The sequence below is a fragment of the Dipodomys merriami genome, unplaced genomic scaffold (assembly GCF_024711535.1).
Source record: "Dipodomys merriami isolate MVZ:Mamm:240054 unplaced genomic scaffold, mDipMer1.0.p SCAF_160, whole genome shotgun sequence".
In the NCBI taxonomy this organism is placed as follows: Eukaryota; Metazoa; Chordata; class Mammalia; order Rodentia; family Heteromyidae; genus Dipodomys; species Dipodomys merriami.
Window position 1 is genome coordinate 2,791,969 of NW_027202938.1, and position 26,480 is coordinate 2,818,448.

Sequence of the window (26,480 nt, forward strand, 5' to 3'; positions counted from 1 at the left end):
ATCTCATAAATAGTACTTCAGTCTTTCAGATTTCTCATATCTACAGTATTGGCTTGGTAAGAATCTATGTCTAATTATAGAGATGACTAAGGGAATAAATGGCTGGATACAATAAACTATAGCTTGAGAACAAATAGAATTTAAGAAGAAAGGAGTATAGCATGAAGGGTGGCAGGCTTAATTGATTCTTTCATGATAGAAGTATCAGATACACTGGATAGAAATAAATGTAAAACAATATTGCTCCAGGGAAGCCAAAACAAATACTCATTTTTTTTTGATAAATTGCATGGGTAATGTAACCTGAAATGTAAGGTTTAGAACTATATTTTGTTTTATTTTTTGTCCAAATACATAAATCAAATTAAATTGTATTTTAGCTTTATTTCAGAAATTAAAAATAAATATTTGTAATGTGGTTTCTTATAGCTGTACTCAATATTTTGTTATGAAATCATCAGTTGTAGATAAAATTTCTATTGATGTGGAGATCTGGGAATATTGGTTCCACACAATATTAAAGGTGTCATTGAAAACTCTGATACTGTGAACATGAGAATGTTGTATTAACATCTATCTTTATTTTTCTAGTCACCTCAGGTTTATTGTCAACTATATTTATGGAATGATTGAACCAGACCAAGTACAATAAACTGTATTATTCCAGCATCTTTCACTAATTTAATTGTATGTGATTTCATATATCTCTTAGGTTCTTAATGTTAGCGTCTGTCTCAACATAAAGAATTAAGAAATTACAGACAATTGAAGTAAATCTCTTCATTAACTTAAGGTGATGGTCATACAGTGGCATTATCCTTGAGTTTGCTTTCTGGAAGTAATAATTATAGCTAAAATAAAATGCTGCAAGCCACAAGAATGAACATTTTTAAAATTCCAAAATTATCTGAAAATTATAAAATCATAAACAACAAAAGTCTTTGAAGTTTTTTAGGAAAAACATATTTAAATATTACCAATGTCTATATGGGAATAATTCAAGAGTTAAAAATATGGAACAGAACCCTAAATTTACTAGTGAAGATACAAATTTAAGAACCTGGCAAAGTTAAATGCTGTTTTCCAAAAGGATGATTCTGTTGGAAATCCAATTTGTATGCAGAGTTTCTGAGGAAATCCAGTGCCATTCTAGGCCTGGAAGTTCATTGTTAGGTGATTTGATAGTATAATTTAACCTATTTTAAAGTGAGGGAGTCCAAGTCTAACAGTAATCGTGGGCTACAGAGAGGAACAAATCACTCCAAGAATGCCTGCACCTGCAGTTTTGCCTATAAACCTAATACTTGGGCTGAAAATATCCCATTAATGATTAGAGAATAGAGTCTGAATAATTCTCTCTGCTTGACGTTTAGTAAAGAAAAGGAAGCTGAACAGCAGGTACATCTGGCAGCTCTTGCCACCAAATACCATGCAATTACTTTTTTCATTCCAAATTCCAAAGCACTATGGGGGAAAATGGCATAATTCTTGCTTTAGAATAAACAATGAAATCAATACGGGGACACTTTGTAATTTTTTTAGCCACTTTTTTGTTTCATAAAATAAGAATGATATAATCTCTGGCTTTTCTACTTCTGTCGTTTGAATACAAAGCATTTCAAAAGCAATGAAAAATATCAGCACAATACTTCATTATGATGGATTAGATTAGCAATTATTAAATATGTGAATGATGATTTCTGCATTTTATCACTATATACACTAGTCAAATATAGATGATACACACCTTTTTTAAATCTCATTAAAAATCAAATATTTAGGGGCTGGGAAGGTGGCAAAGTGGTAGAGTGCTTGCCTTGCATGCATGAGGCCCCGGGTTCGATTCCTCAGCACCACATAAGCAGAAGTGCCGCTGTGGCTCAAGTGGTAGAGCGCTAGCTTTGACCTGAAGAGCTGAGAGACAGTGCCCAAGCCCAGAGTTCAGGCCCCACAATCAACCAAAAAAAAAACAAAAACAAAAATAAAACAAAACAAAAATCAAATATTTAAGTTCTTATATTTCAATGAGGCTTGAAAATTATTGTGGTGAAGGATTGCTGAAATAATAGCTCATTCTATTTTCAAAATACTAGTAAGAAATAGACCAAAAGATACAAATCAGACATGACCAAGTAAATGGGAAAAATAACAAAAGAAGTTTATGCTGAAGCCTTAACATAAAATATGTATAAAAAGGCTTATAACTTACCCCTCATATCAAATTTTGTACTACTTCCTTCTGAATATAAAATCTTTGAGGATATAATTATGCAAATGAAGACATAACCACTTTGAAGTTAAATACCTTTAAAGTTTTCTCTCATTTTAATGTAATGTATATACAGGATAACACATTAACTACTGTGACAGTCTGGTGACATAAAATAAAATGTTTTCCTTAAACTATTCTTTAAGAAAGCCTCAGATATAACCATATTTTTTCATTACAACATAAGGGACAATATTATTAAGCCGTGTTTTGGAGAATTACATTACATTGGTGGCTTGGGGCTCAGTGGTACAAGAATGACTGTATTGTAAAGCCAACTGGGAAAGCATGTTTTTCTCTGGGGTTGCCCTGGGAGGCAGTCCATTTTCAATTTCCACAGCGGCTCCATCACACATCTATCCTTCTTCAACCATGTCAGAAGAAATGACTTGTCAAACAATGCTTTGCCTGCCAATTATAAGCAATTTTTTTTTGCTCAGTCTCAGTTCCTTACTCATGTATATAGCTAGAATGGGTATTCAATGAAACCTAGTTTTAAGGGACAAATTTTTGCATTGTTAGCTCTTACATGATGTTTTACTAGAAAACTCAAATTTGTTCCAAAGTAATGAATACATTGGAAAATAATTGGAATATAATATGAATTTTGTATTTGCCTAATACGTAATTTTCTTCAGTACATAAACTTGAATGAAGGACAGATGCATCATTTTTTGAGAGGGGGCGGGGTAGGTCATGGGGCCTGAACTCTGGGCCTGGGCACTGTCCCTCAGCTCTTCAGCTCAAGGCTAGTGCTCAATACTTGAGCCACAGTGCCACTTCTGGCTTTTTCTGCTTATATGGTGCTGAGGAATCGAACCCAGGACCTCATGAGTGCGAAGCAAGCACTCTACCACTGAGTCACCTTCCCAGCCCGATATGTCATGTTTTAATTAATCTGCAGAATATAGACTTAAATAATAAGAAAATTATTTCATTTCCTAAAGGAGAACTGCTATGGGTTACCAATGGGAAGAGTTACGGGGAAGAAGAGTCTGATGTGAATGAGATTGAAGTGTGTGTGTGTGTGTGTGTGTGTGTGTGTGTGTGTGTGTGTGTGTGTGTAATAGAAGAGCATAAAGAAGCTGAGGTACCAGGAACTTAAAGACAATAATCATAGCTACTCAGGAGGCTAAGATCTGAGAATCAAGATTTGAAACCAGCTAAAAAGAAAAAGTCTGCAAGACATCTCCAATTAACTAGTAAAAGGCCAATAGAAGTAAAGCCACCAATAGAAAAAGCCAAGCTAGAATGCAATGTCCTGAGTTCAAACCACAGTACCACTGTCCCCCATCTCCCCAAATAATACTTACTTGTATAAGTAAGTCCGTGTCATATTTATTGGAGAACATATGTATTTATTAATAGATAAAAGTGTTTAAAAATTTACCATCTCATGTTATATCAAACTAGCCATACTACCAAGACTCAAACGAATTCAGAAATTATGGCATGCTACAGTGGTCCCTCAATTTCACAGAATAAATTTGTTAGAAACTCTGTGGGAAACTTAGAAATAACTACCGTGTTTCTCTTATAGAAAATTACCTTACTTACACTTGATAAAATTATTGTTATTACATATAACTGTTCCTGCTATATCTATACAATCATTACCATCATGAAAGTACAAAAGGAATCTGAAATAGCAAGCCAGTGTTCTCTCTACATATATTTCCACGGTATTCAATCTTTTAGAGTCAGAGTCGACTTACATCAAAATTTTTCTGGTGAAGAAATCTTAAGAAAGTCTTTGAATTCTTCAAAATAAAAATAAATATCTTCTCAACATGATGTCTACAGTTGATAGCAGTATTATAATCTTGAAAAATGTTCAGAGCAGCTATTAGATATTCTCCCCATAAAATAATGATATGTGAGATGAGGCATATGTTAATTACAAGGTGTTTTATCTGTCAATTATTTAAAAAATAAAATGATATAAAATGAAATATGCTGGCTCAAATTTTACCAAGCCAGAGTAGCATCAATATTTCTTTTAGTTATATATGAAATTCTCCAAGATGATGGAGAATGTTAGACCATACTGACAATTTGTTGTAATTACACCATAAATTTTAGTCTAAAAGTAAACTGTTTTTCAATTGGAATGGAGAACAGTGAAATTATTTTATCTGTAGATAAAGTAACATTGCCTTTAGATAAAGTTGCAATATTCATAACTAATAGATGGATGTCCATTGTGTATATATCACACTATCAATTAAAATAAAATAATGAAAGAAATAATTTCTTTTAAATCCTTCAATAAGTTTCAAAATACATTTACATTGTATTGGATTTATATTACTGATGTAATAAGTTATATGGGGAAATAAACTACATTAAAACAAAAACTTGTATTTTATCATAGGAGTCAGAAGTTTGAAATTGGTTGACAGATTTCATTCTTTTGGAGAGTCTAAGAGCAAATTCATTTTTTTTACATCTTGAATTTCCTCTTTAATACTCTTGCCTTGTAATTTCTCCCCCCAGCTTTAACCTGCGAAGTTACTTTTATGCTGGACATTTACTCAATTGCAGGACAGTTAGTATTTTTGAAGTGCCATTCTCTACCTGTCATGTGGTCATACATTGCCAAGTTCAGGTTGGCTAAAATGCCAATCTTCCTCAAGTTTGTATGCAGATTGATTCCTACCCATCTGCAGAGTCAGTCCCAATCAAGAACCTAATTACTGTTTCAGAGAAATGAGCAAGGTGATCTGAAAATTCTTCAGGGAATGGCAAGCATCCAAAAGTGCAAAAACAAATCTCCCAAAGATAGAACAAAGTTTGAGGAATTATGCTAATTCAGAAGTCACTTCAAAGCTCTGTCTAAGATAATAACAGATCTATATATCTATATATTTATATATCAATGGAAGAGAAACATGAGTCTAGTAATAAACCATTCTATCTAAGGTCAATTGACAATCAGTTTGTTCTATGTACTATTTGGGACATTCTTTTTTTTTGTGTGTGAAAATACCTTACAGAGGGGTTACAATTAGATGGGCAAGGTAATGAGTACATTTCTTATCAAGCATTGTTGCCTCCTCCTTTGTTTCCCCTTTCCATCCCTTCCCATTCTTATACCAAAAATATATTTGTCATTGATATGAGATAAGTTACCTGAGTGTCCTGTACATTCTTTTGGAACTCTTCCTCTTGTTTATATGAGGATACAATATAGGCTTAACAAACAAGTTGTAAAAAGTTTGTGGGCCTGATGTGTAGCAAATCATTACTCTGTAATATCTGTTTGAAATCTCCTATTACCATGCTTTCTGAGAAAAGCAAAAATTACAAGATTTTATGAATACTAGTATGAGTACTTTTTAATTTCAAATTAGGAAATGCCAATTTGTACCATGACCTAAACTTAAAAATGATGGAAAGACAATAAAAATGTAAAGAAATCCCATTCTTTACTGATTTTGTCCTACTTTGAATAATAATACATGTGATGATCGTTCCTTAAAGTGAATAGAAAAACTTATAGGTTCAGTAATCCATTAATCTGACACCAGGGGACAATGGATCTTCCTTCTCTGGAAGCCTTTTTCTAATGATTTACATATTTGCAAATGTCTCATCTTTCTTTTAGCTCATTGCATACACTGATGGACACTGCTTTGCTAATTAGTAGAATTAGTTATTGTGGATGACATGAAATTGCTTTTTTTGTTATATCTTGGGAATATTGGTAAATGACTATTATTGCCACATTCACATTTGCCCACTGACTCTATTAACCTTCTACTATTTTCTCTCTTATTGAACCATTTAAAAAATCACAATCCAAAGACTTGTATTTGTCTAGGCACAAGAAAAATTATTCAAACATTATTGGATTAATAATAAGATACCAACACCTTTCAACTACTATTACTTGGGAAATAAATTGTATTAAGCGGATGTAGGAAAAGATATATGGATCCATTTCAGAGTGTGTGATTGATTTTACATATTTTAAATTGGAGAAGTAAAGATCATGACAACATTTTAGAGCATGATTACATTGTTTAAACTGTTATTACAGATTTATAATTTGTCTTCTTTGTTATAAACAGGTACATAACTTGATACAAACTTGGTTTCAAACAATTAAAATTGCTGGAATCATCAAATCTATAAGGAAAATGTATTTTCCAGAGTTCTACTACTTAAATATTTTGATCGTAGAATGTATACATGAATAATGTTTATTGTTAACATGAACACCTTTTGGGAACATTAATCCAATTCAACTCCTCCTTGTATTCGAAATAGTTACAATATAGTAAGTTACCATTTTTTCAATTTCTTCAAGGTAGAGTATCTATTATATTTATTAAAGCAGGACAACATTTTACAGTTATTCTTTTATTTTTCTTTTTTTACTGTGAAAATGCCATACAGAGGGGTTACAATTACATGGACAAGGTAATGAGTACATTTCTTATCAAGCATTGTTGCAGCCTCCTTTGTTTCTCCTTCCCATCCCTTACCATCTTCCCCTCCCCCCATCCCCCTCCCCCCTTTCACAGTCATTATATAGACTACATTTCCCAGTTCTATTGGATGAATTTTGAGTAAACACACACACACACACACACACACACACACACACACATGTGCACACACATGCAAATCCATAAATCACTTTTCATTCTGAACAATCCTAATTCCAGTATTGAAGTTGCTTACTAATGAGATTGTTATGTAACCTACTATTAAGAAACAATCCATATTAAACCTTACTGATGTAAATAAACTGTGAATTAAATTCATCATTACAAGCAGGTGTTACATTACATGTCTATGGAATACCTCCTAAAAAGAGAAAACACTAATGTGCTGAGTGTTGCCTAAACAAAGCAATTTCTCTGCTGACATTTTGTATTCTTTTTTTTTTTTTTTTTGTAAGTGTGGGGCCTGAACTCTGGGCCTAGGCGCTGCCCTCAGCTCTTCATCTCAAGGCTAGCGCTCTACCACTTGAGCCACAGCACAACATCCGGCTTTTCCTGCTTATGTGGTGCTAAGAAATCAAAGTCAGGGCCTCATGCAAGCACTCTACCACTGAGCCACTTTCCCAGCCCCCAATTTTGGGTTCTATTAACATTTAGACCAAGTGTTCTTGGTCAGTTGGAGCTTTGCCAAATTCACGTTTGATTGTATATTTTATGGTGGTTTTTCTCCTTGTAGTTACCTGAAGCTTGCATTGGTCTCCTAGTTTTGTTTTCTATACTCTTATCTGTATGCTGCATGACAATAAGTTTCTAGATGATTGATGCTTTATGATCCACTATGTCCTATGGGTCAGAATGAGGCTGTCCTTTGACCTTACTGATCATACTCTTTCTCATGAGTCACTTGATATTCTTTGGAAGAAAAAAAAAAAAGAGAAAGAAACAAAGTGGTCTCGTATACTTCATGCATTAAAAAAAAAAAACACGAAAAACAGTAGAATGCCACTGGGTATTGGTGGCTCATGCCTGTAATACTAGCTACTCAGGAGGCTGGGACTTGAGGATAATAGTTCAAAGCCAGCCTGGGCAGGAAAGTTAGTTAGACTCTTATGAGCAATTATCCACCAGAAAACTAGAAGTAGACCTGTGGCTGAAGGTGGTAGAGTACTAGCCTTGATCATAAAAGCTCAGGGACAGTGCCCAAGCCCTAAGTGCAAGTTCTGTAACCAGAAAAATAAATAAATAAAAGAATGCAAAAAATTAGAAAACAAATCACTTCACTATTACTACTCATTTTGAACTTCCCTGTCCTATTGGTATCCACAGGATATCACTATAACATATTATCTCAGAGATTATTAGTTTGAGAAAACAAACATTTATCATCTCACAGGTCAAGAGCCCTGACATGCTGTGTTTAGTTGGTAAAGGTTTGGAGTCACTCATAACCACTCATGCAGCCAGAATATTTTCAGAAGCTGAGGTAAGTTGCATCTTAACGGATATGAAGAATATGCTTCAAGAGCTATAGGTGAGGTCTTTATTCTTTAGTTGCTAGTTTTGGAGGTTTCAATTCCTTCCATGTGAACCACCCACAAGTCTCAACAAAGGCATTCTCAAGTAACTGTTCCTAGAGGAAAAAGTTTGAGTAAGAAAGTAAGAGGAACTCACAATGCTTTTTTATGACCTTGATTCACAAGTAACTTGCCAGCACTGTCACCTTATTCTAATCACTACACCACAGCAAGCAAGTCAGTAAGTCTAGCTGACTCAGAAAAAACAAAAAACAAAAAACAAAACTAGTGTCACCTATGAAAGGAGCTAACAACTCTGTGAGCATAGTTTAAAATCACTATACCCTCTTTAATATTTAGTATGTTGCAACAGATTCCTCATAGTTCTGTTTGACACTAAACTTTTGTCTTTATAGATAAAAAAAAAAAAACTGAGCTGAATGTTAGTGGTTTATGCCTATGATCCTATCTACTTGGCAAACTGAGATCTGGACCATCTCAGCTTGGGAAGAAAAATCCAGAAGACTATCTCCAGGGAAGAAAGCTGAATGTGGTGATGGTGTGTACCTGTCATCTGAGCATAGACTGAAAGCTTACAATAGGCAGGTGGATGCTCAGGCATACTGCTGGGCAGGAGAAATGATCCTCCAGCAGCCACACACTGGTGGCTCATGCCTGTGATCTTAGTTTCTTAGGAGGCAGAGATCTGAGGATCCCGACTCGAAGCCAACCTAGGCAAGAAAGTCTGTGAGACTCTTATCTCCAACAAACTACCAAAAAAGATGAAAGTGGAGCTGTGGCTCAGGGATAGAGTGTGAGCCTTGCAAAACAGAAGCTCAGAGACAGAGTGTAGGCCCAGAGTTCAAGGTCCAGGACCAACATGTCCTTAAAAAAAAGAAATCAGCACCAAAGAATGATTGATGACATGTTTCAAGTGGTAGTGTCAGCCTAGCAAACTTAAGGTCCTGAGCTCACACCCAGTTCACTCACCTCCCTTGCTCAAAAAAGAAGAAAATCCAGTTGGCAGAATGTAATCAAATTATCTACTAACAATTCTCTTTCTTATATTGCTTCAGGGCTCAAGAAGTTTCCCAGAATTTTCCTGTACCCCTGCATCAAATTGATACTATCATCTAAATTCTAATCATACCAATAACCTTCTTCTAAAGTATAATAACTAATTTATAGCAGCATCAGATCTTTTCATAAAAAATCCTATTTCACATTAAAACATTTTAGCTTGCAGATAGGAAAAGTTTCCACAGATCAGTGCCAATTCAGATTTTGCCTTTTATTTTAATCTCATGCCCCATTTCCTTTTCCCTTTTACCAAGTCGACCTTTCTGTTTTCCCTGGCTGGCTAAGGTCCTGCTTCCATGAAACCCCACTGTCATTTTCTCATTGACCTGGTGAACCTCTTTCCTCTCAGTCCTCATTACAGGCACTGTAAGTGTTGTGTTCTGTCTAGCACAGTACTGTTCTTACGGTTTTACCTGTAGTTGTGTGTTCCCTCCAAATTGATAATAAGCTTCTTGAAAAGGGAATATTTATTCTTAAATCTTTACAGTTCTCACAGATCTTTACACAAGTTAAATAACACAAAGATATTCAGCAGGATTTTTTTTCTCTTTTACCTTTTCTGATTGTGAGATTGAATAATACTCTTGATAAAAATTCTGTAATAAAATCTCAAAATAAAAAACCTATTTTCTTTGCAATTATATGCTTTCTTTTTCTTTCTTTAATATAGAAATCCCAGCTGTCCAACCAAAGGTTATTTTGTGAGTTCATATTTACCTTAATACCAGTAATAATTTTGGTAACAAAACCTCTATTTCCAAGCATGAAATTAAAAATATTTAGCTTATCTTGTTTGTGACTAGAACAAAGAACTATTTGGGCTCTCACTTTTCTTAAAATATAGTTATTAACATAAAGGGAAAATATCATTATTTCTAATTACGTGGGGCTTCTAAAATGTAGGAAATTATCCGGGCACAGGTGGCTCATGCCTGTAATCCTAGCAACTCAGGAATCTATGATCTGGGTTAGCTTGAAGCTAATCCAGGCAAAAAAATCCATGAGACATGTTGTCAGTAAACTACCTAAAAAGCTGGAAGTGGAGCTGTGGCTCAAGCTGTAGGGCACTAGCTCATAACTATTGCCCAAGCCCTGATTTCAAGCCCCAGGACAGATGCGCGCGCGCGCGCACACACACACACACACACACACACACACACACACATACACACACACACACACACACACACACACACCATAGCAAATTATGTTCTTCTAAAATAAAAACTTAATTATATAGAAATGCAGTTTTTTTTTTTAGTTCAAATGGGAATCTTTTGCAAAGTGCCTATTTCTCCAGAGGCTTTTTGAGAAAGTTTTATAAAATGTTGATTGCCTGTAGTATTCTTTCTCACAAAATTTAATTAAATAGTTCCTTTTATATTTTCATATGCTTCTATTGAAATTGTTTAAATCTCTCTCCCTTATGGAAGTAGTTATTATGGAGATAAATACTTTTTATAAAATGACATAATTCAGGATTAAACATTTTTTTTGTTGTGAAACCTTTCAAATATAAACAAAAATGATAAGAGGAAACACAATGAGTCTTCCTTTATCTATTACAAAACTTCAATAATTATCAACACATTGCTAAATATGTTTCCTCTCATGCTCCCTGTTGAGTAAAGACACTGATTATTTCTGTAACTTCTATTGTTGACTCTAATGTTTTTTGAGATGCACAATTATTAAAATATACGTCTGTGCTCAGCTATATGAATGTATGAAATGGAATGTGAGAATGATACAACCAATAGCATCATGTATCAGCCTTATTACCTTTGGATATGACTACTGGGCTCTGGAGAGGTTCAATTTCTAATGTCATTTTCTGATCAAGTAAGGGGCACATGGACCAAGGTAATAAGACAGAGGACTCAGAAATAAACCATGTGACCGTAGCCATGTCATTCATAACAAAAGAGCCAATTTCACAGTGTCTCCATTGACACTTCAACTTCCTTCTCAAAGCTACCAAGTTATCAGTCTGTCGGGTGCTGCTTGCATGATCTCTGCTTCTGTAACATACTGTCAGGCTCCTTGGCTTCCCTTTGAAATCTCAATGGGAGCCTCCATAAAGCTAGAACTCTTGAATTTTGCATTTCTACAAAGACAGCTAGAACTCTTGAATTTTGCATTTCTACAAAGACAGCATCTTACAGACAATGCCAGTGCCTGCCTGCCGTTGGCTCTAACAGTAACTCAGTCTACTTGGCCCATAAGTACAGTGGCCTTTGAATGCCTGAATAGTTAAATACAATTAAATAAATCTAAGAAAATAATTTTCTACACTACCAAGTGGGAGCAGAGTACCCAATTGCTTTCTTACCAAGTAGAAGTTTGCACATTTACAACCTACAGCCTGAAAGGGGTGAGGTCAGTAATTAATAGCATACTCTGGAAGCATCTTTCCCATTATCCCCAGAGAAAGTACTTATCTTCTTTATAAAGACACTCATAAAGACACTGATCTCTTTAGCCCTCCTCTGCTGCAACTTTAAACACTCTTTTTTTGTGTGTGGAAAACTGCAAGTTTTCACACGTTCTTCCCCTGCTTTTTGTCCCCAGTTCTCACAGTTAATCTGGCGAAGCGCAGCCCCCAACACTCATGACACAGCCTGCACACTGTGCTGCCTGGAGAGGCCCCTGTTAGACTAATTAGTAAATCACCTTCAAACTTATCCTCCCTACAAATCTTTAGGGCATGGATAAAAATGTAGACATGTTTTTTGTGGGGTTTTGGGGTGGGGGGCCGAATATAACATAAATGACTTCTCATCCACTTTCCAAAAGAAGCTTCATTTCTATTGAAAACCTCATTAACACAGATTTTAGTGTCTGTGTTCTTACCAGCATTCTGCTCTTCTGAGTTTCTCCCCTTTCTCTTTCCAAAGTCTTCCAAATGCCTTCTATAACCTAGTTCTGAAGGCTTTTGAACCAAAGGCTCATAATGATGATTACCCATCTGCCACCAATTTTCTGAGTTCCTCAGCTCTTTGAGAACATATTTGAGAAAGTGAACTTAAAAGAAGGAATGATTATTTTAGGGCATGGATTTCTCAAGTGATCAGTCCATGGTCATTGGCTCCATTGTTTCTAAGCCTGTAGTGAGACAGAATATTCCGGTGAATAGCTTATCCTACATCAAAATGGTTCACCTGTTCACTTTGCCACAGCCAGGAAGGGGTGGGGGAGGAGGAGGGGAGAGAGAGAGGGAAAGAGGCAGGGGAGACATAAAGGGGAAAGGGTAGGGGAGGAAGAGAGGGGAGAAGGATAGGACAGGAAGGATAGAGAAAGATTTTGTGTGTGTGTGTGTGTGTGTGTGTGTGTGTGTGTGTGTGTGTGAGAGAGAGAGAGAGAGAGAGAGAGAGAGAGAGAGGGAGGGAGGGAGGGAGAGAGAGAGAGAGAAAGAGAAACAGAGACAGAGACAGAGACAGAGAGAGATATGCCAGGATATGATATATCATGTCTCCATAATTTCCAAATAAATTAAATCACTGGTAATATCTGAGCCCTCATGATCCAATCAACTTCCAATGCCTCTCTCTACTGGAACAAAGTGCTTATGTGGACAAAGCCTGTATTCAACCCATGAGCTTTTGGAGCTTTTCGGATCCAAATTTTACTAAAGGTCATATATGAAAACAATCATTACACTCACAATATGCATTACACACAGTAAGAGCTATATTTAGAATTCATAATTGGGAAACTTAGATGCTGAGTATTTATATTTTGCCTATCAAATGTATTTCCACCTGTCTCCATCCACACTGTTCCTCCGAGGACTGACATTCATGGGGTCCATGAATGAACTCTCTTTCTCTCTGGCTTCTAGTTGACTTGAGACAAAAAGCGAACCTAGGGAGAAAATTTCCTGGTTGAGAAGAGCAAGGCCTGGGGTAGTTATCTTGCTTATGCCTCTTTCTGACAGATTATTCCCTCTAGTTTATTGTTTCTTGTCTGTTTAGGTTTAAGAGTGATAATCTCTCTGCTCTCACTCTTTTTTTTCTCTCTGTATGTATGTAAGCATGCATATATATACATACATGTATATTATGCACTGATATGTATATATGCAGGTATAAATTTTCACATTGATATTGATATGAATATACATATATAACCTATATAATAAATGCATAAATATAATATAAATATATATAAATATAACATATGTATATATGTAGAGAGAGAAAAAGAGGGAGGAAAGAGATTTATCACCAGTTTTATTCATGTTTAAGGGTCACTTGTATGATTTGTAGGTTGGTATGTCCAAGAACTTCAGGGCAGGTCAGCAGATTGTAAGGTAAGTCTGGAACAGACTTATTTTAGGTAAACGAACATTTCTTGTTGAAAGTATTAGCTATGTAAATTTGTGAAATGTGCCACAAATGAAAATGAGTAAACTTCACAAAATATATTAAGAATTTCAAAGTTCTAACATCAGGGCCGGTAATCTTGGGCAACTGCAATTATTGAGATAAGATGTTCACTGGTCTGGTTCACTGGAATGCCTGAACTCTGTTCACACATGTAGCATCTACTTATTACAAATTTTTTCAATTAACCCATATATATGTGTCATTAATTTACTGTAGGATTCTGAGGTGAATAATCAAATGAAATCAACTCCTAAAATTTTAGTTTCAAAGCTCAATGACTCTGAAATTTGTCCATTCATCCTTTCTTTTTGGATGAATTTCATTTCAGAGGAACTTTTCAGTAAAACATTTTTAGAAAGTTTAAGTCCTTAATTAATATGACCTAAGAACATACACATCAAGGATGACTAATTAGACTCATGCTTGGGGCCTTAATTATACAAAGAGCATGGATTTATTTTATAGTTACATTTGTTGATAAAAAATGTTTTGATCTACCAAATATTCAAACATTAAGTGTAGTTCTTAATGCTTTAAATAAAGTTTGAGTGTCATTTGAATGTTGACTACTTGTATTACTTGTGAGTTGTGTTTTCCTCCCCAGAAACCAGAATTCTGGCAGTGTTTGAGTCTTCTGCATCGATTATTTCAGGCAATGGGACGGTAAGGATGAATGGGTAAAAGTTTCATTTGCCATGGCCTAGGTTGGATAACCTAGAATCAGTATTAAATCTCTCAAATTTATAAAAAGATAAAGAGAATGGGATTTGTAAGGGATTAATAGTATGGTACCAAAAAGGTGGCATAAATGGGTATCATTCAGAATCAGGAGCTTGACAATCAAACCTTCCCTATTAGAACTTTTCAGTTGATGAATTGTTTTTAATAAAGTTTCTTTGATAGGTTTGTCACTCTTTTTGGAAATACTGCAAATCTTATTTCAGTTCGCATGATGATATATAAATGTTATTGAATTTTCTCTCTTTTGTTAATGATATTGATGCCATTTTTTCCTCTAAAGAATACTTCCTTTCATTTTAACTGGAAATAATTTTACTATTTAAATAGATTTGTTGTCTTCATCTAACAGAATTATTTAACTGAAAATAACCTAGTAATTGAACAATGTTGGAATGCCACTAATTATTGATGATAATAATATGCCAATATTCAAGTACAGACAATAAATTTCTGAAAGATGACAAGAAAAGTAATAAATAAACTTCAGAAGACCATGTTCTTTTTTCTGAATATGAAAACTTAAGAAAAGAGAGATTTGCTATTGCTTATTTGTGCTTGTATTTCCCACATTTTGCCAATGATGGAATTAAATTGCCAGTATTATTTATATTAAATAAGGAGCCAAGCTTGTGTTAGTGAACTAATTCCAGTAACTTAAATTGGGATTGGGAGAAGTTGGGTCCTCATGCTATTATCTCGGGCTGTAAGATGAAACATTAGTTATAATCTGCAGAGCAGTTTTTAGTTTGTTAGTTTTAATCAAAGCATAATAAAGTTTAAAGTCTAAAGTAATTTTCTGGTTACCTGTATGTCACTTTATGAACTCATTATGCATAAGGATAATTTTTTTGTCTTAATACCTATTCTGATATATTTTACAGTTAGCAATAAAAGTAGGGTGACAAAAAGGTTATGCATACGGGAGAATTCTTGTCACAAGAGAAAGTAAGCCCAAAGCTCTGGCTACAAGTCATCTGATTAGACTGCATACTATATTTACAGAAACACATCCATAAAGTCATTTTTGAGTCTGGCTACTTTGTACTCATTAAAGCATAAATTTTGACAAATGAAATTAAACATAGACTCTTCCTTGGACATGAGAGATAAGGCCGAGGGGGAAAGCCTTTCAGGTTTGAAAATGTTTGTTGTTGGTATCTTGATATGATATCTAATCTTTTCAAACTCAATCTACTTGTTCAAAGAGTTTTGATAATTCCCTGATAATAATAGTGCATGGTAAACTCTACAGTGTGGAAGCAGCTAATTTACAACTTCTAGTGTCCCTGTTTAAACCATGCAAAATGTGACACTGATTGGGATAAGTTGATGGCTGAGTGTTCTTGAGATTTGAAGCATATGATGCACAATCTATGTTTAAAATTCAGTGCCTTGACCTGATGCAGTATTCTTTCCTCTGCTGTTAGATGTGTTGGTGGGCTCTCACCGGTCCATCTATTCTGGACAGAACATGTCATGAGCAGCCATTCTTACTAACTTTCAGGGCATGCATGATTCTTTCTTTGGTCATGTCTCCTGATTATTTAATATCTCTCTTTCTCCAGTTTTACTTAAATGGATAAATCTGCTTCCTAGAAGAGTATATAATTATATGTTTTTAATTTTTTTAGTCTGAGAATCTATTCTAAATGAATTACTCCTATTAAAGGAAAAAAAACTTGATAGCAGAATCTTTATTCCAGGGTTGTTTTTTTTGAGGATCTTGAATAATATTTCTTAAATATATAAAATCAGTTTATTTGAAAGTTCTTTGATCATATTGTTATAGGTAAAGGAGCTGTATGGTATTCTCATATGAATCCTAAAGTGATGTGTTTATACACATCATATACTTTATGTGTGAATGTGTGTGTGTGTGTGTGTGTGTGTGTGTGTGTGTGTGCACGTGTGTGTGTGTGTGTGCGCACCAATCCTGAGATTCAAACTCAGAGCCTGGGCACTGTGAGCTTTATTTTTTATTATTCAAGGGTAGCACTATATTACTTGAGACACAGCCCCACTTGAAGCTTTTATGGTGCTTAATTAGAGATAAAAGTATAAGATAATTTCCTGCCTGCGATCTTCAGATCTCAACTTCCTAAGTAACTAGTATTATAGTATTATAGGTGGGAGCCTCTGGAACCCAGCAACTTCAGATATTTTAAAGCTGCATAGCATATCTTTTCCACTCCAGAGTTTAGATACAGATCAACAAGTTTAAAGAAGCAAATTATATTCACAATTAGATCTGACCTACATTAATTTTCTTTGCCTTTTGGCCAATTTGACTGTGTTTGTTGAACATCTCCTTTGAGGTCTAAGTGATACTTTGATTTGAAGAAATTAAAAATACTGAGAAGAATATGTTTCAATTAACGCCCCATAATTTGAACATTTCCTCATTATTTTGCTGTACCATTCCATAAATATTTATCACTTTTAGGTTAATCTTAAATTTATCTTAAAAGGTTATCTTAAATTTATCTTAAAAGGTTGTCTAGCCTCAGTACAAAGAAAACTGATTCCATCAGGTCATAAGTGGAGGTCAATTAATTCATGCTTTTGTGAGATCACACATATCCCTGAGAAGACTAGGATCATGTAAAAGTTGTATCCCCTTCTCTAAGACATGCATTGTTTGGGAACTTTGCTTTTTCGGCATTAAATAGTGAACTTGTCAGAAAAAGAACACTTTTTGTTTGCTTTTCTGCATGGTAAAATATAGACTGAGTCTTAAAAACACAAAGTACAAAAAATACAGAATTGAAAAATCGTGCCTGTAACTGTGAGAAAATAATACCTTGTTCTGCTTTTCTTACATATATAATAGATTATCTCAATTGACCCATAATTTCCTATCTGCAATCTTCGAAGTAATGCAGATTTTAAAATTCAGACTATTTCAGAGTTCAGAAAGATGGCACTGTTCATGTAGTTTACATGCTGTAATGTCCTGAGGAAAGACAAAGGCAATATTCTATTAACAACTGCATTAATATTTCTGTGCCAGTATTTGCCAGCAACAGTGGCCTGTAATTCTGCCTACTCAGGAAGCTGAGATCTGAAGATCTTCGTTTAAATAGGGATACAGGTGGACCCATAGCAACAACGAGACGTACAAGTCGTACGTCGAAAACGAACTTTACAACTTTGGTGGCGTGGGGAGGAGGACTGGGTGAGGGGAGGGGGGTAGGATGGGATGGAAAGGGATGGGAAGGGATGGGAAGGGGAAACAAAGGAGGAGGCTACAATGCTTGATAAGAAATGTACTCATTATCTTGCCCATGTAATTGTAACCCCTCTGTACAGTATTTTCACAATTAAAAATTAAAAAAAAAAAAAAAGCCAGCCTGGGCCAAGAAAGTCTGTGAGACTTATCTCCAATCAGAAAATGCCCGAATGGCTTGGTGGCTAAAGTGATAGCCCTAGCCTTGAGCACACGAAGCTCAGGGACAGTGCCCAGGCCCTGAGTTCAAGAGCCAGGTCCAGAAAAAAAAAAGAAAGAGAGAGAGAGAAAGAGAGAAAGAAAAGAAAATAAAAATTTAGAATGTTTATATATAATCAATAAAACTTGAAAATTTTTATTGATCAAATCAGGTTTTATTCTCAAATGACTTACCCAAACCAAAACAAGACAAAACTGACCATTGATATTTTCAGATTTTATTGTGCTAAGATTTTGCCATTATAAATAAAGGAAACAGATTTATATTAAAATAATATGTGTTTGAGCATCATTTGAACTGCCTATCCTGAGGACCCTTTGTAAAGGTATTATTTGTCTTCATATCCTTATATTTAATGTTATGATTTCTGTGGAAAGGAAATTAAGTTACATGAATACTTATCTGAAAAAGTTGGTTGTGAGTTTATATAATTAGATATAGACTGAGTTCCACAAACCCATGCAGTCAGAAAATTCTTGTTGTGGGCAAAGAGTATCACTGAGCTAGCTTCCAGTGTGACTCATTCTAGAAAAGCCTTTTGCAAATTCCTTTGGTTGATGTTCAAGGAGTCTAACTTTCTTCTGTTTCCTATAAAGATAGCTTTGAAAGTGTGTCTTTCTTTGTACCTTAAAGGTTTGTTAGAAAAGAATATTCTTGAATGAGAGCTTGGCTGTTTTATCTCTTATCTCTTCTTCACTCATCCCTGACATGGCAATTAATTCCAAGAAAGCACAAAACAATTGAATGATCCTGGGCAAACTTCAGGTAAACCAACATTAACTCATTATTTGTGGAAAAAAAGTTCCGAAGGCTTTCCCCTGTATCCTGCTATTCCTAGAATATTTCATATACATTGGAGTGAAGACATAAAGAAGGGATTTAGGACCAGAAGTAGTCTCAAAATGAAATGTTAGAGACATTATAAAGCCACTCAAAATCTACAGGTTGTATCATAATCTTGAGATAATCTTTAGATGTGGAGCCTAAGAAAAATTTCTTAAATCTGGCCATAGGAAACTGAAATGGAGATTTTTTTAAATTCACAAAATGATCAGTCTCACCTGGTACAATGTCTGGTATTTGGTAAAATTAATATTTATTAATGGAATGTATGGTATAATAATGTCGTTATATGTATATATAATTAAAATAACACAGGCTAGTTGATGAGTAAAGAAAAGCTAATTGCATAGTCTGGACACCTTTAGCATTTGAAAGAAGAGGTAATTTTCTATCTTTCAATCCTGGGTCTAGTCTTATTCTTTTCCATTTGTAAATGACAAGAAAGAATGACATCATGACTTCCTAAATAAAGTCAAGCTTAAAACCTTATGATAATAAATCTAACCCAAGTTAAGTTTGATCTCTAATGAACAACTATTTTTTTCTAGCTTTGCATTGAACTTGGCCTGAGGGATCTAACTTGAAGATATAATATATATATATATATATATATATATATACACACATATATATACATATATATGCAAATCTCTTCTAGTTCTCTCCTTGTTTTTGATGGATTATAGATGACCTTCAATTACTTGCTTCCTTTTACTACAGTTGATTTTCCTACTTGTAGGAATCTGCACAGGTCTCATAATTACTTTGACCACTACACAATGGAATAAATAATTCTATGTCAGTGGTGGGCTATACCTTTAAGAAGGTGATTTCTCTTTCTTGTTGAGATTGCAGAGACAACTTAGAGAGAGGAGTCCATCAAAATACCTGGAAAGGAGAAAGACCACCTAGCACAGCATGACATTGAGTCTCCAGGTAACTTCAGTTCCACCTTCCAGACTTGAATGACCCCAATTACAACCAGTAGGACCTCCCAATCAACTCACAAAAATTATGGGAGTTGGTAACAAAGTTGTTCTTCTAATTCGCTCAGTTTCCACATAAAAGTACAGTTGTTTGACTGATTCTTTTGGTTTTCCATTTCTCCTTTTCAATTTTAAGGCCTGAATAAAATCCCTAATCCACTAATTGCTACTGCTATGGTGGTGATCACAAAAGGCCTTTAATTTGAATCTTTGCTGTGCTCTTTGTGTTCTCATCTTCTTTAAGTGGGAAATTCTAATAATACATGATGTAGCATATTTTGTAATGAAGATCTTTGCCCAGCAAGCCCCTGAAGCTTCATTATTTGTCTAGAGGCAACTTGAGATATGCCATTCTTCAATGTAGGAATTTAGGCATATCTCAGCTGCTCTGTTTCTTCTTATCTTCCCATACTTCTTTTGTTTTTGCTTATATGCTCAAAAATAGAGAAAGAAAGAAATCATATATATAATGTAAATATATATTATTATATATAAACAAATCATATATATATATATACACTATATGTATATATACACTATATATGTATATCCCTTCTGTAGATCATGATCTTTCGAATTTGTTATATTTGCCCATTTTCCTCTCATATCAAAACATATGATTATTAGAGAAAAAATTAGAGAATTCAAAAAGTAATACAAGCACAGAATAAGACTTTCCTTAACACCTCAGTCATTAGTATATACTATTTGAATTCTTTTCCATATTCTCATCCATGTTCATGAAATTTAAATGACCACTATGCATATTTTAAGCACTCTCTTTTATATCTAATACTGCATCTTGAATATTCCCTATGCATCATTTTCTAAACGTGCTTGTGCCAAATACTTATCTTGTCATGATAGAGGGGGAAATGTATCAAACAAACATTTGTCAATAATCATTTTTGCAATTCAGATTTACCTACAACAAAATTGTCCTCAGTTTGCTCCAGGCTGGCCACAATTTTCTTCTGCTTCTTAATTTTGTGTAAGAATACTGGGATTCTAGTCCCTTTGTTACGATAATAGCCACAGTATTCAGAGCCTGTGGTGAGCTATTTGTATTATAAAACACAGAAAGACGACCCCTGGTGGGATGATTATTCAGACAATATAACACAATCCAAAAACTGACACATAGTCAATATTTTGGCAGGAAGCAGTGAGAAAACTGTCAATGTTCTCAATTTCTTTTTTGGGAAAAGATCTAAGGTGCTTGAAAAGAGCTGTATTTCCAGACTGATAGAATGGATGAAAACAGAGAAAATGGTAATGACTGTTTGGAAAAGAGAAGTGTACAGAATAAGACAACTTGATTTAAAATGATGACTTGAGCCAGGTATAATTGCAAAAATCTGTAATATTAGCATTTGAGTGATTAAGACTAGCTTGGGATATATAGAAAGGCTCTGTCTTAGAAAAACAAAAAGAAAAACCAACAAGAAAAAAAGGGATGTTTAAAATAATAATGAATATCTAATTGGCCACCATGAATCAATCACTAATTGATTTTTAATAGTCATTGTCAACTTTACTGAACAAAGAGATATCCAGGAATGTAAAGTGAAACTCTAGGTGTATTTGTAAAGGTATTTCTAGAGATAATTAGATCATGAAGTGTCTGTGAAGTTACCTCCAGAAATTATTTGATTATTAAAGATCTCATCTAATAAATAGAATAGACTCATTAGAGCTGGTTGAACTGTGATAGATGACTCTTGGTTGGAAAAGTATATCACTATTGGAGTGCCTTAGAAGGTGTCATTATTTTGTGCTGGCCTCTTATCTTTCTGTGCTTCCTGATCATTATAACATAAAGAATATCCTTAGACATATGTTGTCACAGTGCTGTTCTGCTCAAGGGCATGAGGTTAAGCAATCACAGATTGAACCCTTGGAAACCATGGACAAAATACATCTTTTCCTCCTTAACTTGTTTATGTTAGGTACTTTGTCACTGCAAAGCCCAATAACTAAGACCACCATGGAGAAAAAGGAAAACTTCTGGTCTCATGGTTTATAATGTAGTTGGGAAAATATAATATTTGGGTTGCTGGGGTTTTTTTGAGTCTAGGTTATTTCTCTTACCATATTAATCTTTGGCTCTACACACTTTCCTAAAGTGGCAAATTCTCATTCTTTTTATGGATGAATAATATTGCTTGTGTGTTTATACTACAGTTTGCTTATCCATTCATCAACTGAATGACACCTGGCCTGATTCTATACTTTGGCTATTGCGAACAGTGTTTCAATTTACATGGATGTGAAGGTATCTCTGTTATATGCAGACTTTCATTCCTTTGCATATAGGCCCAGAAGTAGTATTCATAGGCTTATATAGCAATTCTATTTTTCCATGTTGGCTAAGCTAATTTTTATTCTAACCAAAAATATGTCAAGATTCCTTTTCCCTTGCATGCTTACCAGAATTTGTTATTGTTTCTCTTCTTGATGATGCTCATTCTGATTAGAGTGAGATAGAATCTCAATCTCATTTTGAATTGCAACTGACCACACTGAACATTTCCTTTACAACTAAACAAGTTGAACATTGCTTTGAGTACAAAACTGTATGTTGAGTTCAATTCTATGTGGTCTAATTGGTCTCTAGCAAGGCCATCTAAGTGGAGCTGCTCAAACTATTTGATTGTCCTTTAGAGCTTACTTACCATTTGCAAGCCATCAAATCATAGCCCTTAAACTGTTGCTGTTCTGGGAAATGATGTAGTCTAAGACACATTCTTTAGAACTGTTTTTGGAATTCTCACATCAAGGTAAGTCTCTCTCCATTGATAGACCAGAATGAATGTTAAGAATTAACATTTGGTAGGAGACAACCATAATGATTTAATGTGTATTGTCTTTCATTCATTCATTAATTCATTTCTTCAAACTGGTGATTGAATCGCAGGCTTTGAAGAGCCAAGCCTCCAAACTCCACACTCATTCTTTATTGTCTTTTAGTTTTGAGACAAAAATCTCATTTGGTTTCCACTTCATGATCTTTTTTCCTTCTGCCTTCTGGAAGCTGGGATTAAAAACATGTGCTACCATACTTAATTTCTTAGCATTTACAAAAGTTTTTATTTTGTTTCATTTTCTTCTTCTTTGCCTGTTTTCTGATAAAACTTCTGTTTGAGAAGCTACTATAATTAAAAATAGGTTTGATCTTGGTGACAAAGAAGTCAACAATTATTTGATATTGTTAAAATTTATTTAATGTGGTTCCGGGAAGATGGCGGAGGAGAAGCTGGAATCTGAACAAGCTCTCGCATAGAAAGTAGGTTTAGAGTTCCAGTGAACAGTCCTAAGCCAGAGAATCACACCAAGTGTACCATCACAGGACAGAGAGTTAGACAAGAGAGGGGAAGCCAAGGAAACGCACCAGCTGCCGCTCCGGCGGCGGGGTCGCGGCGGCGACCACCGCCGCGGGAGTCATACCTGAGACACAGAGAGTCCCAGACGAAGGAGCCAGACGCAGCCGACGAGCGGATTCTACTCAACACCAACAAGAACCGACAAGGAGCGAACATCTTCATCCTGCTGTTTGCAGACCAGAGACGACCCAGGATCCAAGACTCGGCGTGAGTACAAGCCCGACATCCTCACTCCTCAGGGAGCAGAGGAGGGAAGGCCACCCCTCCCCCCCCAGCACCGGTGATCTCCATCTTGGATACCGACAAAGCTCGGAGTTGCTGCTAGCTCCAGCTCAGGCCTTGGAATAAAACGAGTCATTTAGCAGGTCACAAGAACTTAACGCCGAAGTGACCTGCCAGACTCAGCTCCATCCAGGGAAAAGTCACCCAGCTCAGGCGCCAGCCATCGGAGTGCCTTGCCTCACTGGGTAACCAGAGCCAGAGGCTGCCCCTCCCTCTAGCAGCCACCACAATCAATTGAAAAACAGAAACCCTGAGAATGGCTCTAGGCTGGGCGCTGTGAGCCCTATCACAAAATAGCCCCAGGGAAAAGCTACTGTTTGTTGAAAGGCCTCAACCCTACCCAGAACCTAGCCTCATAACCACATCCCCCTCTTTTGTGACTCTCAAAGCAGACCACCCTCCCAGAAAACTAACCTGGGAGGGGGATCTCAAAATCTTGGGTAAAGCAGAGCATTTTTCTGCCTCTTCCAACCAACCGACTTAAGAAACCAATCAAGCCACAGGACCTCAAGCTGACCAGAGACTACAACAAGAGACTGGTCGCAGACAAAAGGGAGATACAGGATTCCTCCCACTCCTCCCCCCCCCCCAAAAAAAAAATCAAAAGACTTTTTTTTCTTTTTTTCTTTTTTCTTTTTTTTTTTTTTTTTTCTTCTTCTTCTTTTCTTTTTTTGCTTGTTTTTTGTTTTTTGTTACCTTATATATATATATATATATATATATATATATATATATAAATTTTTTCCCTTCTAAAACTTTTATTAATCTTTAATTTTTGCCTCTTCTGAAAAAATAATTGTTTTCCAGTAATTTTTTTTCTCATCTTATAATTTTTATTTTAGGAATACGTGAATGAGAGTTTTCCTTTCTTTTCTTGTCTTCTTTCTCTTTTTCTTTCATTCTTAATTATCTTTTTGTTTTTTATCTAGCTCTACTGAACTTCTGATCTTTTCTTCTCCCTTTCCCATCCTTAAAGCTTTCCACATCTCCTCTATGTCCCTCCCCTTCTCTGAACATATTCACATTCCTCTCTAAATAGACGGTCTTTTAACCTCTATAATAACATTAATTTTTATGTTTCTATTCTTTTTCTGGTCTCTCATTATTCCCCTTTCCGTCTCTTCTTTTTCTCTCTCTCTCTACTTGCATCCTACCCAACCCATTTCCTGCACTGTGATTAGGACATAGTTAACTCTCCCTGTGCCTCCCCACACCAATCTATTCCTATTTTTTACCCACGTCTCTCCCTAATCCTAATAATTTCTGGTTTTCCAAATTCTTTTCTGCGGTTCGAAGTCCTTTAACATATAGTCATTTGATGTTGAATAGATGTATCTGTTGAACTAGATTGTATCTGTAGACTATTGACTGTACAAATGCAAACTTTGGTTGATGGTTGCCTTAAGATAGTGTTCTAGCACAAAACTGGTGCAATCTGTATCTCAAATGGGCCGAGTAAGCCGGAAAAACACAAGAAAAATGGCAAATTCGGGTATCTCAATTCCCAACCTTGATAATCAGGGATTAGAGCAGATAAAGAATAATCCAGAGGAGAGTTCCCAAATAGCTCTACAAACACTAATAGCAAACATGATAAATGAGAAGTTTGACAATGTACAAAGGACTCTGTATGAGCGTGATAGGGAGAGAGAGGAGGCATCCCAGAAGTTTATACAGGAACATCATAAGCGAGAGGAAGCTTCTCAAAAACTGATACAGGATTTGCGTGAACAACTTGAGAATACTCAAAGAGAAAGGGAGGAATGGCGTGAGCAGGCAGAGAACACTCAAAGAGAACTGCAGGAATCCCACAGAAGGGAGGAAACTAATCAAAGAGTAATTCACGAATTAAGAGACCAGGTAGAGAATACACAAAGATCACTAAAGACATTCATGGAATCCATTAACAAAGAGCTGAAGGAAGTCAGGGAGACCACAAAGGGAAGGCTGAATGGAACCCAACAGAAGGAATGGGAGTCCAAAGAAACCATAACCAATCAACTAAGTGATTTGAGAACAAACACTGAACACCAAATTAAGGAAGTAAAGAAATTCATACAAGACCTAAAACAGAGCTTCAACAAAGAACTTGAAGCCATCAAAGCTGACCAATTAGAAGGAAAAGAGATAAAAAACAAAGTAGAGAGTCTTGACAGCAGGTTAGACCATGCAGAAGATCGAATCTCAGGGATTGAAGACAGCCTAGATATTATAGAGAAAGAACATACAACCATCCAAGACAAGTCCAAGAAATATGATAGGTCTATCCAACACCTGGAAGACACCATCAGAAGGCCCAATCTAAGGATAATGGGTGTAGAGGAGCACCTAGAAACAGAAGTTAATGGTCTAGGAAATTTGTTTAACAGGATCCTAGCGGAGAACTTCCCAAACATACAAAAAGATAGGCCTATTCAGATACAAGAAGCTTTTAGAACCCCAAATAGACCAGACCAGAATAGGACATCCCACCGTCACATTATAATCCACACAGGATCAACCCAGACCAAGGAAAAGATCCTTAAAGCTGTCAAGGAGAAAAGGTTAATCACCTATAAAGGGAAACCAATTAGAATTACCTCAGATTTCTCACCAGAGACAATCAAAGCAAGAAGAGCCTGGAATGATGTATGCCATGCCCTAAAAACAAACAACTATCAACCAAGAATACTGTACCCAGCTAAACTCTCCTTCATAACTGAAGGCCAAATAAAAACCTTCCATAGCAAAGAAAAATTGAAACAATACATCTCCACCAAACCAGCCCTGCAAAAGATTCTTAAAGATGTCCTACACATAGAAAACCAACAAGAACGCAACAAAGGCCAAGAAACTGCACCCAAACTGAGAATCCAAGAGCCTTAGGAAGAACCCAGTTTTCACAGCCCCCAAGAAGGTGGATAACATGGCAGGAACTCCCAAATACCTCTCAGTCCTATCTCTTAATGTTAACGGACTGAACTCTCCAATTAAGCGACATAGACTGTCTAGTTGGATTAAAAAACAAGACCCTTCTATCTGCTGCCTGCAGGAGTCACATCTTGCCCGTAAAAACAAACATATTTTCAAGGTTAAAGGCTGGAACAAAATCTACCAA